Here is a 17,664-nt window from a genome sequence, read left to right as displayed (position 1 = left end):
GACTTAATGGAATTGAATGTGATGTCAATTATTGTATTTTTGTCTTTATGTGACATGTATTTAATACGACAATGACACTAACGCAATAGAATAATATCCTGTGATATAAGATGATGAAATAAATAAATAAATAAATCTTTGAACTGGTCTTTTTTTTATTAATTTGTAATGTTCCTATTCATAGTTAATTAATGAACAATAATTTATTGAAATTAGTCAAAATTCCCTACCAGAGTTCTATTTAGATATAAAATATGATACATATAATAATATATATAGATAATATGAGCAATATTGTGAATATTCGCTTCCTAAACTTTTTTTATACAACTAGGTTGACAAACGAGCGCACGGCTCACCTGATGGTAAGTAATTATCGTAGCTTATTAACACCTGCAATACTAGAATCATCACAGTTCTGGTCATCTTACTCTCAACAGGAACACAACACTGCTTGAAAACGGTATTATTTAGCTGTGATCTTCTGTAAGGTCTAGTTCCCCAGTCGGGCTGCTCCAGAATTTGAGTAGGATATTTTCTGATGAGCCTCTTCTCAAACTAGGTAGTCTAGGTAGGTTATGATGTTAAAGAACTTTTTAGTCATACAAAAGTAACTTCACTGTTTATTTATGTAATCTCTAGTGAACAATATCAACGAGGCACATATTTCAAAGAATGAATGAAGTCTGTACTGGAAAGTGCAGTTTCGGCAAAATATATACTAGTACAACATACGATCTTAAAATTCGTCATAAGATGTTAATTCTAATGGAACAATCTTGCTAGTGTTAGTACCTCATGAAACCGACCCATGTATACCACCAGTAACCACCTCTACTTTGGATAGAGTTCATTTTACAATTCATTTCAGGGCACTGCAGTTCACAGCTGGATATAGCACCCTATGTTTACTCAGTAACCACCATTACTAGGTAGAGTTCATTTCGCAATTCGCTTCAGCATTTTTTTTACGTGGGGAAAATCCATCAAGGATAACTCCGGCGCGGGGGCGCCAGAGGGTTATGTCAGACTCCCACTCACTAAAAAAACCACCACGTGTGAGCAGTCGTCCGCCAGGGTGGGGCGAGATGGATTCGCGCTAGCATGCGCCACCTCAATTCACTTCAGCCTACCCAAGACCACAGCTGGATATAGAATTCCCCAAGCTCGCGTTAATCATCACGGTTATCCGCAATCGTCATTAAGGCTTCTTAGGCAGTCTTATGTAGATCGTTGATCCATCAGAATGGAGGACACCCCACATTGTGTTTTCCTATACTAACTAGGTACGATTTTACACTGGTCAACAAGAACAACTTTTTGTGCTTTAAGATGCCTTACACCTGATATTCAATGGCCCCCATCAGAATTTACTCCTGCACCGGGGGTCCGAAAGCACACATATTACACAAGCTCAAACGCTTATATTCTAGCAAATTGACCCTGTAAGTGTTAAAATTCCCAGCTTACCTATGTTCACCAAGGGACGATCATTCCCTTACTCCAGCAACTTTCTCCCATTTGTTGTTGTAAGACAGAGGATTTATTTTATTTTATTTTATTTTATACTTTATTGTACACCACAAATATATTACAAACAAAGCATAAAGATAGTTAAAGACAGTGAAGTACAATGGGCGGACTTATGGCTAATTAGCCATTTCTTCCAAACAACCCATAATTTTTTTTTAATTTTTTAATTTTTTATTTAATTGGTAACATGATAGTTCTTCCATCATTATCAGCTTCCCGCTTATCTGCACCGAGATTTATCAATTAGTTCATTGGTATATATAGGGATTCTTCGTTGGAATCCTTGTAACTTTGAACGAGTTTCAAATTACCCTAACACCAAAAGTAAAAATATAAATGTTGAGAAATTTATATGTCGTTATTTTCTACCCTTACAAGAAACTGATTCGTTTTGTAACATAAATTACAGACTTATATTAGTGTCGACTGGGTCTGGCATGAGAGCCTATTGAGCAAGCTTTCAGCTTACGGAATACCCTCGAGTCTGTATGGCTGGATATCAGATTTCCTGAGTGGGCGATTATTTCGGGTGGTCTTAGATGGCTCCTCGTTTGACTTGATGGCGGTTAATGCCGGTGTCCCTCGGGGATCGGTTCTCTCTGTAAACCTCTTCTTGATTCACAGTAATGACTTCCTTACGCCTGGTATCTTTGGATACGCGGATGACAGCACTGTTACGCAGAGATACGTGTTCGGTCCCCGAGCTGGTTGGTCTGAAACTCTTGAGCATAGAGAGGCTCTGGTTGAACGCATGAATTTGGCTTTGAAAGAGGAATGCGATTGGGGTGACGCCAGCCTAGTCAAATTTAATGCTTCCAAAACGCAAGCGCGTCTTTTAACCGCTAAACGGAGTCCACTCCCATTAACTCCGACTTTCCGAAGTGTATCTGTACCGATCACCGATAGTATTGATCTTCTAGGCATAAATATTTCGTCTAATATGAACTTCGGACAATGCATAGAATCCAAGGCAAAAATTGCTGGTAAGAAACTTGGTATCCTCAATAAAGTCAGGCAGTACTTCACACCGGAACAGCTTCTTACTCTGTACCAAGCACAAGTTCGATCTTGTATGGAGTACTGCAGCCACTTATGGGATGGCTCTGCCAAGTACCAGATTGCTGCTTTGGATTCTGGGGACCGATGCGCCAGAAGACTCATCAGTGATGAATCGCTGGTTTGCTCTAAACTTCAAAGTCTCGAACATCGGCGCAAGGTTGCCTGTTTGTCAGTATTTTACAGGTTATATTTCGGAGAGTGTGCTCTAGAACTATACAACACCGCACACCGCAAAAATTTGTAATGCCCTTCCGGCTTCCGTTTTTCCAACGAACTATAACTTGCGTATCTTTAAATCAAGAGTGAACAGGTATCTATTAGGCAAGTGCGCACCACCTTAGGCTGCATCTTCACTTGCCATCAGGTGAGATCGTAGTCAAGCGCTAGTCTATATATTAAAAAATAGGTGAATGTATAATTGTGTTTGCAGGCAAACGAAGAAAAACCGCCTTCAATTATATCGACAAGTAATGCAACGTAGGTAGAGAAAAAAATTGTCAAGTAAATACGCATTATCAAAGATTACTCCAAAAGTTGTAATCAGATCTTGATGAAATTTAAATGTGACAACATGATAACATCGGCTTTCGATTAAATTAAAAATCATCAAAATCGGTACACCCAGTAAAAAGTTATGCGGATTTTCGAGAGTTTCCCTCGATTTCTCTGGGATCCCATCATCAGATCCTGGTTTCCTTATCATGGTACCAAACTAGTGATATCTCCTTTCCAACGAAACAAGAATTATCAAAATCGGTTCATAAACGACGGAGTTATCCCCGAACATACATAAAAAAATATACGCGGTCGAATTGAGTAACCTCCTCTTTTTTTGAAGTCGGTTAAAAAATATATACGTAAAATAATAATTTCTAAAGTAAAACCCTTTTTTAATAAAGAATAAATATATTTAGCAGCTCAACGCAACTCAGCTTAACTTCTCGAGATCACTGCTAATCGAGGACTGGGTCACAACTTCCTATTATTACTACCTATTCGTTTTCATATTGCATTCCCTCAACTGCCTATCAGATGTTAGTCGCACAACTATATTATTTTGCTTACCGTTACAAAATTGTAAAAGAATAATAGTCCTATAACAATAATAATACAATCACATGTTTAATAATTTAATAATTAAATTATTTGTCAACACTAGCGTTGTCATACGCAATTAGAAAGGAATTTATAAACAACAGATGCAACGATCGCGCCACCTTGCACATAGTTCGATAGTCATCTACCCTCATTTATTATATTACTCGAATTATTCTGACGTGTACGAAACGAACGGTGCAACCGTCGCTAAGGCAGTCTTGGCTCTGGCTTGGCACGATACACTTGTTGTATCCTGCTAGTAGCTTAACCTAGACTCGTTCAATAATTAATTTGTGCAAACGAATTAATTGTTATCTATTAAGATTAATTTGGCTAGGCGAGGCGTATAACTCGAGCAGTGAAGGTGAGCGTTGATGCGCATCTCAAAGGGGATCTCCTTAAACCTACACCTGGGTCGCAAGTCCTAGGCACTACTCTGAGTTACTCCCTCCGCCACACGATAGACTCGATCGTAACCTCGAAAAGTGTGCACACATACACGCGTTCGGTGTACGTAATAATTTTGTTATAATCTTTTTAAGTACTACCTACATAATATTGTAAAGAGTGCGAGTATAAACTACACCCGCGCCCTGCAAATATAGAAAAGGAGCTTCCAATTAGTCGAAAGACTACATATTTATATAATGTTACCTGTGCGTGTATATGTGCGTTTGTGTGTACACAGTGTACAAAGAGCTATATCATAAGAGATCAAGTATGTAAAGAAAAGATATTCTTATTATTGTTTTCATATCTTATTGTGTATATATTATGCATGTACAAAACTCGTAAACTTCAGGCGACCATGTCACGAATAGAAAGTGGCTGTTTACTTTCACGATTTACGGAAAAGTTTATCGTTTTCATATTTTTGGCACGAAACTTTGTTGTTGTGTAAAATTATGCTTCTAATTTTATAGTGCAAGATGACACACGTGGTTTTACTATAATGATTTGTGACGTCGTAACGGTCTAATATGGGCTAACATCTTTCCCTCCATATGGAAGAATGGTTGGACTTTACGCTGATTCACTGCAGATTGCCGTATAATTTTTCTACTACTGTAATAATGCCGATATTTTAACGTTGATCGAAGATGCAATCAGTTGACGAGGCTCAAGTAAACGGCATCGAAAAAGAAAGATAGATGGCGCTGTGCCAGCAAATGTGTGGACACGCACACGGTTATCCACAGACCCTAAAGATGGCGTTCGCAAAATTAAAATATTCTTTTTTTAAACTAAGTAGAAACGACAAAGAATGATCGCTATTAGGTGTTTTTGGTAATAGGCTGGACTGATTATACGCGCTTTCCGAGGCAAGGTTGGATAGCCTTACAATAAAATAAACTTCGACCAGAAACAATTATTGGCATCGAACCTACGATGACCAGCGTTTTAAGTGACTATACGCAAAACTATTCTACTAACTACTAACCAGAATTTTCATTCTTTCAACATTAAAAAAAATGGGATAGCAAATCTTAAGTTCAGTGGCGTTTAAACCAACTTTTCAGCTTTATAATATAATCACATTGGCAAGAGTTGACGTAATTCAACGTTTTAGGAGTCTAACGAAATGTCGCTTTATTTCACGGAGACATGGCTGTCACACTGTTTTTATGTTTATTATGGTTTATTAGTTTAATATATTAGTTTTTTTTTAATTTATATATTTTATTGAAAATATTATAGTGTTTATATTACAAATAGTATCATTATTTGTTTATGATGTATCTAAAATGCAAAGTATAAATGTTGGTAGCAAAATTGATATATTGCCGTGTGGTTACGACCGTAAAGAATATAGCCATCCTCTCTCTTCCCGTGGGTGTCGTAAGAGGCGACTAAGGGAATACCCAGTTCCACTACCACCTCGGTACTTAAAAAGCCGACCGATGGCGGGATAGCCGTCCAACTGCTGGCTTCCAAATACACAGGCCAAAGACGAGCAGCAGTGTCTTCAGTGCAACAAAGCTAGCCCTGCGGTCACCAACCCGCCTGCCTAGCGTGGTGACTAGGGCAACACATATGAGTTCACGTCATTTTTGGCGCGAATTTGTGGAGGCCTACGTCCAGCAGTGGACTGCGATAGACTGAATTGATGATATGATGATGAAATTGATAAATTTTCGGTACCAATTAATTTAAAAGTTAGGTTTTAAATATATCAGCCACAAAATATATACACATATGTAAATGTAGAAAGTGCGTTCGTGAAAAATATAAAGTTATTTAAAGCAATAAAATATCTTATTTCTAATTAGTTAATCCCAAATCAATATATGGTCCCATGGGCATTTCTTTACCGCATATCCTGCATTGTTCCAACTAAAAGTTTTTTTTAGTTTAGGTAGAGCACATCAGGAAATTTCTCACCTAAAATTTGTAGCACCCCTACTCAACCTTACAAAAAAACCACATAGAATTAATACTGCTCTCTGTGTTAAAGATCTAGAGCTTCTGGAGATAGTCTGGAGTAAGGCTTGCAATACGCCTGCAATGCTCCGGGTGTTGCAGGGGTCTATAGGCTACGATACCCGATTTTATTATTATCAGGCGACCGCACGCTATTCGCTGTCCTAATGTTCTCTACTAAAGTTAGTAATGTTATATTGTATAATTCCAAATAAAGCTGGTTATTTCCGGTTTCTGCAAAAAATAAAATTAATTAGAATTCGGTGCAAAACGCGACACAAAATTTAATTTTCTAAATAACCTTCAATACTTTATTGCAAATTAACCTTTTTTTGCGGGCTTCAAAAAATAATTTCATGCACTGATAAAATCACAACCCTCTTTGTTTCGATGTAATTATGTAATATATATTCAGAACATAAACAAATATTTTAATTATATTATTCAAAGCATGTAATCCCCTTAATGGCTTCCAAACAATTACTTTCAACTCCGTAAAACAGTGACGATTACAAGAACCAGAACTAGATAGAACCGAATAAAACCGGATAAAACCAGATAAAACCGGCTTAATTCTTTCACACGTATGCGTTTTGATCAAGTTTAGCGGAATTAGGCACTTGAAAAGTTTTCGGTGAACTAATGTCGGAATTATTTGAAAAGGTTTAAGAATCCGCCTATCTGCAATAGAGGAGTGTGGCGGATTAAGCCTTACGTTACCATTATTTTCGTTAAATAAGGCAATTCTATCGCACTTTATACTACTTACATACATATTTATTTACACATAATTGCTCGCAAAAGAAAAAACCGACTTCGCGACTTTCAAAAAAACGATACTACTACGATTTTCGAGAATTTCCTCTGGAATTCCATAATCAGATCCTAGTTTCCTTATCATGTGGTAAGGAAACGTCGTTGTCGTTTCATAAACGACGAAGTTATCCCCAAACATAGATACTCTACTATATTATGCATGTATTATACACATAAACCTTCCTCAGCAGTTACTATTTACTAAAGAAAACTGCATCAAAATCCGTTGCGTAGTTTTAAAGATCTAAGCACACAGACAGCGGGAAGCGACTTTGTGTTATACTAGGTAGTGATTGTTATTGTTGGTTTTCAAAATCCACGACATAAGATTTCACCATAATGTCATCGTCATTGTCTGGTAGGCATATTTAAAATTTTTGAGAAAAATACATGTTCTAGAAAACAGTTTGCACTATTCTTAACACTTTTCTTTGACAAGCTGTAAACATGTATACAAAGCCTCTAACCAAGCATTGTGTAACAAAAATACATTGTTATTTTTAAAATATACAACATCAAACAATTTTCCAACCCTTTGAAAATTGTAAACAGCAAATTCTCCTTCTTAGGCTTATTCCAAGGGACTTATAAAATGGTCCTTTATAAATCTCTAACCAGGCAATCTTAGGCTTTCATTTTTTATTTTATCAAGATAAAAATGTAATCTACTAAACATAGCCGTTTCCAGATAAACACCATTTTTAAACCATTACTTGACGGCTCTTTATAAATTCCGACCTTTTGTTTAGCTCAAACGCATATTATAAGGATGTCTATTCCATATTATTATTAGAGACAATTCAAATATATTTGGAAAATTCAAATATGTACATCTTTAAAACTAATGTTTGCAGCATATACCTAGCAGTGCCTTCTAGTAGCTTGTGTAGGTACTAATGATCGACCATACAACGATAATAAGTTCGATTAGTTGACAGTTCGAGTGGTTCTTGCAGATAATCACAGATGGCTCTGATACTATTATGATAGAAACGTAAAAATATTTATTATAAAAAATTGAAGAATTCTTCAACCTTCATATTCAATAGGTTCTTTAGTTAATCGTTTCCTGACATAATAAAAAACAGCTCATTTCGTCGGATTGGTGACTGTAAGGCTGGTTTTGTCGCACCGAAGACACTGCTGCCCGTCTTCGGCCTGTATATTTCAAAGCCAGCAGCTGGATGGTTATCCCGCCATCGGTCGGCTTTATAAGTTCCAAGGTGGTAGTGGAACTGTGTTATTCCTTAGTCATCTCTTACGACACCCACGGAAAGAGAGGGGTGGCTATATTCTTTAATGCCGTAGCCACACAGCGAAGGTAGTTTAGGTGGCACTAAGATAATCGCGTTGAACTAGCTATCAGACTACTACTTTCCAGCGTTTTCAGTAAAAAAATCATATATGAGGCTGTTAACCTATTTTTATCCCAATGTATTCACAATATATACACTTGTCTTGCCTTCATAACAAAATCATCTTGACAAATGAAAAAGTTCCTACAATGTGCGATCGAGCTTAACTGCTTTAACGAAGCGTTTTGTCTTCTTGAAAGTTAAATTCAGGAATTATTGCTCCTGTTTTAACTGAAATAGTTTTCTTCAAGACTTTTGTGTATTTTTATTTTTCTTTTGAGATTGAGTATTCGTATGCGGTGTTAATTTTTTTTATAATGAATTGTTGACCTATTATCTCGACTAGACCGAACGCAGTTTGGAGTGGCCCTGCTTTCTGCTCCACGGGTTGTGGGTGTAATATTTGTATTTACCTATATATGTATTATTTTCATGTATATTTATTAAAAAAAGTAGAAATATCGGCAGAGGTAACAACCTATACAAGCATTAAGTTGCTTAACTTAGGAACAGACGACCGTGTGTATGTTATAAGATATTTATTATTTATCTATAAAATAAGTATTCATGTCACACCCAGACTCGAGGCGGGAATCGTCATTACGATCACATATTTGAATGACATCTCCAGATTACTTAATAAATACACATTATCTGGGGGCACGGTAGTGCCCCCGCCAAGACGAGCCAAAAAAAAAAAACGAAAAGCACTACCTATCTTTTCTCGAAGTGCTTCGTCGTTTTTTTGAACCCTCATAACTTGGGTTTGGATTATACTAGATAAACAAAATTCTCGGAATATAATATCAATAGTGAACTTATTAAACATATAAAGTTTCAATTACATAGCTCTTATACTTTAGATTTTATTGATATCTAAAAAACCCCGATTTCGTCACTCACTGATGATCATCAAAATTCTTAGAGTACTTCCTGAAGTCCCAGAAAGCTGAAATTTGGTATGTAAGCTAGTATTAGTACACAAACAAGAAAAAAATTCTAAAACTTGGAACTTTTACCCCCCAACCCCCTAAACTAATGGATGGAAGTTTGTATGAGACTTCCGCAAATTTTGATGTTAGAGGTCTGAAAATTGATATAGGGACTCCTAGTTACTCCTTGTTATAAATAATAATAATAAAATACATAAAAAATAAAAATCGGTTATTAGTTTAGGTCGAAAATTTACATTGTGTAATTTTGGTATTTAAGTTTTGGGGGAGGTCCGTTTGCATATCAGTTCAACATAAAATCAAAAACAGCGTGCTTAAACCGAATATGGTGAAGATTGGATGATATTTATGGTATAAAATGTGTCGGAGGTAAAATGCAGCTATAATATTGTCATAAGCAACTTACAAAAAGAAGTGAAATCCCACCAAATGTAAAATGTTGCCAAGACGAGATCATATGGCTCGCACTGTCAAAAAGTTATCAGATCTCATGTAGAGTCAAGCTTCTAACTCTACACGCCCTAACTCTACAAGCCCTAACTTCACAAACTCTACACCTTAGTCAAAATATGTGGCTTGGCTTGGCGCACGTAACGCAACGTTGGCGGTTGCGGGTTCGATCCACGCATATGAAAAACATTTGCATTGGCCATACATATGTTTGCCGTGGTCTGGTTACTTGTGCAGAGCTTGTGGGTTTCCCCACAGTGCCTCGGAGAGCACGTTAAGCCATCAGTCCCGGTTGTTGCATGTACAGAGTACTCGTTACTCATAATAGGGAATGTATCCGCAAGCCCACATTAGAGCAGCGAGGTGGATTAAGCTCCGTTCCTTCTCCTACACGGGGAAAGAGGCCTATGCCCAGCGATAGCGATGACATAGGCCTCTGGATTACTTACTCATTATAGGAAAACTATCAATACCAAGTTATTAACTTAATTTAGGTCAAATCTTCAAACCAACTTAGTTATAAGTTAAACGGAACAGCTAGCACACAACCAAAGTCACGGCACAAATCTAACAACATAAATGTCAAACAATTTCAGTGACTGAGTGTGTCGTGTTATGTTAATCAGTCTGTCTGTATGTTAATTGAGCGCGAAATAGTAAAACAGTTAGACAAAGTTCGGATTTACATTGAAATAATTATTATTTAATTTAATGTAAGTCAATATTTATATAAAGATATATGATTTGAAATCATTTTGACAAGTGTTTTAATAGAGAATGAATAATTTATATTTTGTGAATTGATTGTTATTATACCCAGATGTGTTATTGATGAGGTGATAAGGGCAAAATCGGTCGTACCTACCAATGATGAACTAATGAGCTATGCATTAAAAATGAATCGAATTGAACTTATATGAATACTAGCTGACCTCGCAAACGTTGTTTTGCCATATATGTTATTAACCCTTTTATCCCCCCCCTCTTATAACTTATAGGTATGAAAAATAGATGTTGTTGGATTCTCAGACCTACCCGATATGCACACAAAATTTTATGAGAATCGGTCAAGCCGTTTCGGAGGAGTTTAACTACAAACACCGCGACACGAGAATTTCATATATTAGATTGAGTACACCGTGGCACAAATGAAATTAAGCTAGAAGAGATATTTATTAAATATTTAATTAATGACCTTAAGGTGAGGTAGGGTCCAGCAGGAGACATCTTGCTTAAATTTATTCATACCATCATCACAAGATCACATACAACATACTTGACTAATTTTTCGTCGACCTACGTTGTTTGACTACTATAGGTACATTTTTTTTAAAGTGATGAGAAAACTTTCAATTGAAGTCACTGAAGTGAATAATTCTTTTTTGTTTGTTAGTATATGAACAAGGTTTTAGTAACCAGCAAAACAAAATCCATACATTCCCAAAAAAATATGTCGGTTCGAAGTTGAAATTATATTTGTACGAAATAAAAGAAAATCGTGGCCAAAAACAAATCAATGCTAATAAACCTTCAAACCAAGCAAAAAACCTGATACCAAGGAACTATTTTTGCATATTTTATTCATTCAAAGGAAATATTCAAATTCGAGTAAATTACTCAAACAAAGCACCGATACTAGTTTTATATTTCGGCTTGAGACGGTTTTTTTTCCTCCGCGGCGACTATTACGGCCGACACAATACGAATTCCCTTGATGAGGGTACATTCAACTTTGAATACTGGATATGGCATTTTGTAATTTTGGAATAGTACGTAATTTATCAGTCAGTCAATCAATCAGTTCAGCCTATTACAATCCGCAGCTGGACATGGGCCTTCCCAAGTTTGCGCCAGACATCCCGGTTTATCGCGATCCTCATCCAGCCTACACCGGCAATCTTACGTAGGTCGCCAGTCCAGCGGGACGAAGGACGTCCCACACTGCGTTTGCAAGCACGCAGTCACTACTCCAGGACGCGTCTCCTCCATTTATGCCTAGGTAAAGTTAATTTGTCTCCTAAACAGTAAAAAATTGTTATAGGTACACAAAAACTTAATTCGTAGTCGCCATGTTATTTTTTTAAGATCGCCATAGTAGGGAACACGTTGTGCTTCGTATATTTCAGATATGTATATCGCTATGCTACAGTAAAGATTTTCACTTCAGATAGGACAGCTGTTATATTAGAGGTTCTAATTTTAAGTGTAATGACAAAATGTCTTAATACCCGCATTGCAACGAGTTGCATAGATTTCTATTTGCTTAAGAAGTCGGAGATGTTAGTTACAAAGTTATTCGTAGAAGATTCTTCCGAAACGAACTGACAAGGAACTCAATAGTTATTTTTCTTGAAAATAGTCGATATCTTTATCATTTTATGGTGTCAAAGAATGAAGCGACCTGCCTGATTATTAGCACGGTTATCTATGGATGCATGTATAAACAAGTGCACAAAGCGCGTTGCTCTCTCAACTTCGCTGTCAATGCATTACATTCCATGGAGATCCAGCAAACTCACTTCTTGACTACAGGATTACAATACTATTTAAGAACAGTTTTTTTTTGTAATGGAACAGCTTCAAATTTCGAGAAAGTTACTAAAACTATTCAAAAATGAGATATTTTTTTATTATTTTTTTTTTTATTTTCATTTTGCTGAGCTCGATATTTTCAATAGTAGGGGTGAAAGTAACAATGGTAGTGGGGACCAGTGTTAACGCAGCAAACGTGTGAGAAAGGAGGTAATCCGGTATGGACATTGCTAAAGCCGTCAAAACCACCCGCAAATTTCAGTCTCGTGAACAAGACATTCGTAGTTAATGTCGAAATATCGAGCTCAGCAAAATGAAAATAAAAAATAATTGTGTTAGCTGGCAAACGAAAACAAAAACCGACTTCAATTACATCGACAAGTAATACAATGTAGGTAGACGAAAAAATAGTCAAGTAAATACGCATTATCAAAGATTACTCCAAAAGTTGTAATTAGATCTCGATTAAATTAAAAATTATCAAAATCGGTAGACCCAGTAAAAAGTTATGTGTTCGATAAAAGTTTTTTTTGTCAAAATCGGTCCACCCAGCCAAAAGTTCTGATGTCACATACATAAAAAAAATACAGTCGAATTGAGAACCTCCTCCTTTTTTGGGAGTCGGTTAAAAAATGATAAATATCCCGTTTATGAATAGTTTTGTAATATAAGTAACCATATTAATCTAAAATCTTCGAATTCATTTCCTATAGGACCATAGCCCAATAAAATATCCCCAAAAATATGACGCCGTATCCATTTATTAGCACGTTAAGTTAAAAACCATTCATTAAGTCTGCAACAGTTTTAATTCTAGTCCGGAGAAGTTAATGAGACAATGACATCGCAGTTTTTAATTTTATACCGTCGTTTTATTCACGGTCGTCGGCTGGCCCTACCTTTATTGGACAACTTGGCCTGTTATTGTTCACTCTAATTAAGCTGCATGTTAATTGGTTATTTTTCAGTTATATACTTAGATCGTGTCTGTTAAACTGAGAAATTTTTTGTGTCTTGAGATGAGAAGTTTTGAACATTTTTGAATGTCATATCAAAAATTGACCACTCCAGCGGGGTTCGAACCCGCGTCTCCGACTGACCGTGTCGGCGCTCTAGCCAATTGAGCTATGGAACGATATACCAGTTGGATCGAAATTTTTTGATATGATGATTTTTATATTCGGTTTAAGCGAACCGTGGCGCCGTCCATAGTGAGTTCTTTACAGATACCCCTAACTATTCAAAGTTTCATATTACAATGAAAATCTTTGACACGAGACGACACCATGCTATTTTTAATATCTACGATTTTTTGTTTTTGTGTTACCCCCCCACATAGGAATTCTAAACATTTTTGAATATCATATCAAAAATTGACCGCTCCAGCGGCACGGTCAGTCGGAGACGCGGGTTCGAACCCCGCTGGAGCGGTCAATTTTTGATATGATATTCAAAAATGTTTAGAATTTCTAATGTGGGGGGGTAACACAAAAATAAAAAATCGTAGATATGAGAAGTTTTTATTTTATTTAAATACGATTATTGTCGATTTATTCTGTAATATCCCATTGCTGGGTATAGGCATCTTTCCCCATGCTGCTCTAATGCGGGTTAGCGGATATATTACCTGCTATGAGTAACGATCGCTATCAGGTGTACTATATGTCATACATGACTGGTAACGACGGCTTAACGTACTCTCTGAGGCACGGTGGGGGGATTCACAGGGACTGCACAAATACCCAAACCACAGAAAACGTCTGTATGGCCAATACAAATATTTGTCATGTGCGGGGATCGAACCATCAACCGCCAGCGCAACAGCCACAAACCAGTGCTGTGAATGTTGCGCCAACAAGCCGTCAATACATGTTGCTTACTTCATAAATGTATAGATTAAAATTAAGTAAGTAAGTAAATACAACTAATTAATTTATGTATATAAAGGAGTCTTTGCTTATTATGAAACTGAAATATGAAAATATAAAACGTTTCAAATAATAGATACGGTTACATCTAAACTTTGTTAACGTTATTGACTAGCCCGTTGGCGCAGTTTGTAGTGACCCTGCTTTCTGCTCAGCGGGTTATGGGTTCGATTCCCACCCCGAGTCTGGGTGTAATATAAATATTTATTTATATATGTATTTTTTATAAGTATCATCATCGATATCAGGTGTTTGCCGTGGTATGGGTGTTTGTGCAATCCTTGTTGGTCTCCCCACCGTGCCTCGGAGAGCACGTTTAGCCGTTGGTCCTGGTTATTATCATGTACACCTGATCGTTACTCATAGTAGGGATTATATCCGCCAACCCGCATTGCAGCAGCGTGGTGGATTAAGCTCTGATCCTTATCCTATATGGAGAATGAGGCCTATGCCCAGTAGTGGGATATTACAGGCTGAAGCGTGAAGCGTAAGCGTATGTTTATCGAAAAAAAAGAATTTATGTAGCTATACCAGTCGGCTGTTACCTATAACACAAGCATCAAGTTGCTTACTTTAGGAACATACGACCGCGTGTGTTGTAGATATTGATATTGATTCAGTCATTAACCTATATAGAATGAATTATCAGAAGATCACATTCAAATAATACTTACTACTCTCGTATCTCTCTACTATCTCTATACTATCTACTCTCGTAGGTCTCCTTGCGAGGGTAAGGGATAGGGGATAGGGTTACAGGTGTGGTGTTGCAAGCGCCAGGCTACGGGAACCACTCACTGTCAGGTAGGTGGGCTTTACGCTTGTTTGCTGGCCCATTTGAATAAAAAAGGTCAGATAAACGCTTGTAATTAGCATATAGATGGATGGTGATGTAGTCGTTCTTTCACAAGAACTTTTTATCACAAAATTACAATCATTCAGATTTTAATTAGTTTCAGTTTTACATAATTTTATATTTCTTGTATAAGAGTGACCTTATTATATATTTTTTGAAATAATAAAATCCTACCGGGACCGCTGAGATTGAGGCGTTTAATGATTATTAAAAAAAAATACGTGCGCACAAAGTACACATGTCACAAGTGAAACTTCTTTGACAAACTAATTAAAAAAAAAATTGAAAAACAAAACAAAAATCCAACGTCATGCGGTCCTCCCAGGCGGTCACCCATCTAAGTACTGACCGCGCCCGACGTTGCTTAACTTTGGTGATCGGACGAGAACCGGTGTATTCAACGTGGTATGGACGCTTAAAAATCGTGACGCCTTTGATCTGTAAAAATTTTACCCCTCATGCCCAGGAGTTACACTACACAAACAAATATGGACAAACCAATCGATAACGATAAACAAATATATAAAATTAATAAGTATAGAGTATAATAGTATCCTGAAGATATTTTTATAATCTTTTTTTTTTATTTTCAAAAAGCTATAAGTAAAAAGAATGAATAAATAATTACATCGGATTTGTTTCTAACTTTATTTTACTGGTGTTTTTTAATTTCTCCTATTATTACTAAAATTATTACAAAATATGATGAATCATAAGTACTTATAACATTCGAATTGATAAAATCTGTCACAGCGCCTATTTGTTATATTTATGAGAAATCCTTTCGTATTACTTAAATTAAATTAATATCATTCATCGAAGTTCAATGCTTGTCTAGACCGATGATATTTTGTCCATTGCAAAAGTTTTCAAATCAAAATATTATAACACAACTCAATAATACGCGGTTTCACTAGCGCTATTTATGACTCCCGCTCATATTCTATGAGTTATGAGTGACATATTATAGCATATAGCCTTCTGTAATAAATAGGCTTTTTAATGAACATGAAATATGATGGGTTCAGATTCGAATAATAAGAGTCAGTAATTAACGACAAAAGACTAACAGACTTTCAGATTTGTAATCTAATATATAAAATTCTCGTGTCGCGCTGTTTGTAGTTAAACACCTCCCAAAAGGCTTGACCGATTCTCATCAAATTTTGTGTGCATATCGGGTAGGTCTGAGAATCAAACAACATCTTTTTTTCATCCCCCTAAATGTTAAGGGTACCCCTAATTTTTTTTAATATTTAGATGAATTATTCTTTATTTTATTATGATTTGACATTGAAAAATACATACAACCCTAAATTTTCACCCTTCTACCACCAACCCTTTTTTTTAAATAGCGTTTAGCGGCAAGAAACCTTGCTCCACAGCGGGAACGCCGTGGAATCGCCCACGGTATGATGTATTTGTACATGCTTATGACGTAAGCATTAGTTTAAGGCTTATGTTGTATATGCCCAAATAAACACTAGGTCCAAGAGCTTAACGTGAATGTCTAAAAGTAGCCAAATACGATTCCAGTGCTTTGCCAATGAAACAATTGCTATTTTATGCCAAATGTCTTTTGACATCATGGTCGAGATAATGTACGGAAAATTTTTAAATCTTTTTTTACAAAGTTCCATTTAACTCGTTTTGTTTGTATGTACTTTTAATGCAGTTTTACAAATAGTATTTAGATTTTAATGGTAGGTTGTTGTTGAGAAACACTTTTTAGTCAGTGTTATTGGTCTGGTGGTTATTTTGTTTGAAAGTGTCGTAAATCATCATCATCACTTCAGCCCATCGCAGTTCACTGCTGGATATAGGCCTCCACAAGTTCGTGCCAAAAAATGGCGTGAACTAGTGTGTTTTGCCCATAGTCATCACGCTGGGTAAGCGGGTTGGTGACCGCAGGGATGACTTTGCCGCAGCGAAGACGCTGTTGCCCGTCTTTGGCCTATGTATTTCAAAACCACCAGTTGAATGGTATTCCGCCATCGGTCGGCTTTTTAAGTTCCAAGGTGGTAGTGGAACTGTGTTATACCTTACTCGCCTCTTACGACATCCACGGGAAGAGAGGGGGTGGCTATATTCTTTACTGCCGTAACCACACAGCTTCTGTACTTGTGTCATAAATAATATGGACTAACTAAATAGAAAAGCCAATTTACAGTCTGTGCGCGTACGTGAGTGTATACGTACGCGTGCGTATTTGTGTGTGTTAGGTTATATCTTTTTTTCCTCATTTCTTCACCATTATTTTTTTAAATTAACTAACTGTGGAAGGGTACAGCAGGAAATGTTCTGCTGAAAATCTGAAGGGACCCGACTGAGGAAGTACCTCGACCTTACAGCCTGCCTTCGAGAAGTGTTGTGTTCCTGTGGTGAGTAAAGTGACCAGAGCTCCTGGGGTATTAGGGGATAGGATCGGCAACGCACTTGCGATACTTCTGTTGTTACCATCTGTCAGGCGAGCCATTATGCTTGCTTGCAGACCTTGTTGTATATAAAACAAACGATTAAAGATTTATGTTAATTTTTTTTCAATAAGATCGAATGTATTTTTTTAGATCTATTTTCGCTCGTTTACTTTAAACAATACTTATATATACCTACTCTTTTTATTTTAAAATCTCCTCTACCCCAAGGTTGTCTGGAAGAAATCG

The 17,664-nt window shown here is 36.6% G+C and overlaps 1 pseudogene; it reads right to left on the bottom strand.

Annotated features, from left to right (window-relative positions):
- Positions 1-15,301: 15,301 nt before the first annotated feature.
- Positions 15,302-15,420, bottom strand: LOC123667654 (annotated as a pseudogene).
- Between the last annotated feature and the right edge of the window lie 2,244 nt (positions 15,421-17,664).

The sequence above is a fragment of the Melitaea cinxia genome, chromosome 28, assembly GCF_905220565.1.
Source record: "Melitaea cinxia chromosome 28, ilMelCinx1.1, whole genome shotgun sequence".
Lineage (NCBI taxonomy): Eukaryota > Metazoa > Arthropoda > Insecta > Lepidoptera > Nymphalidae > Melitaea > Melitaea cinxia.
This window is presented reverse-complemented; position numbering and strand designations above follow the sequence as displayed.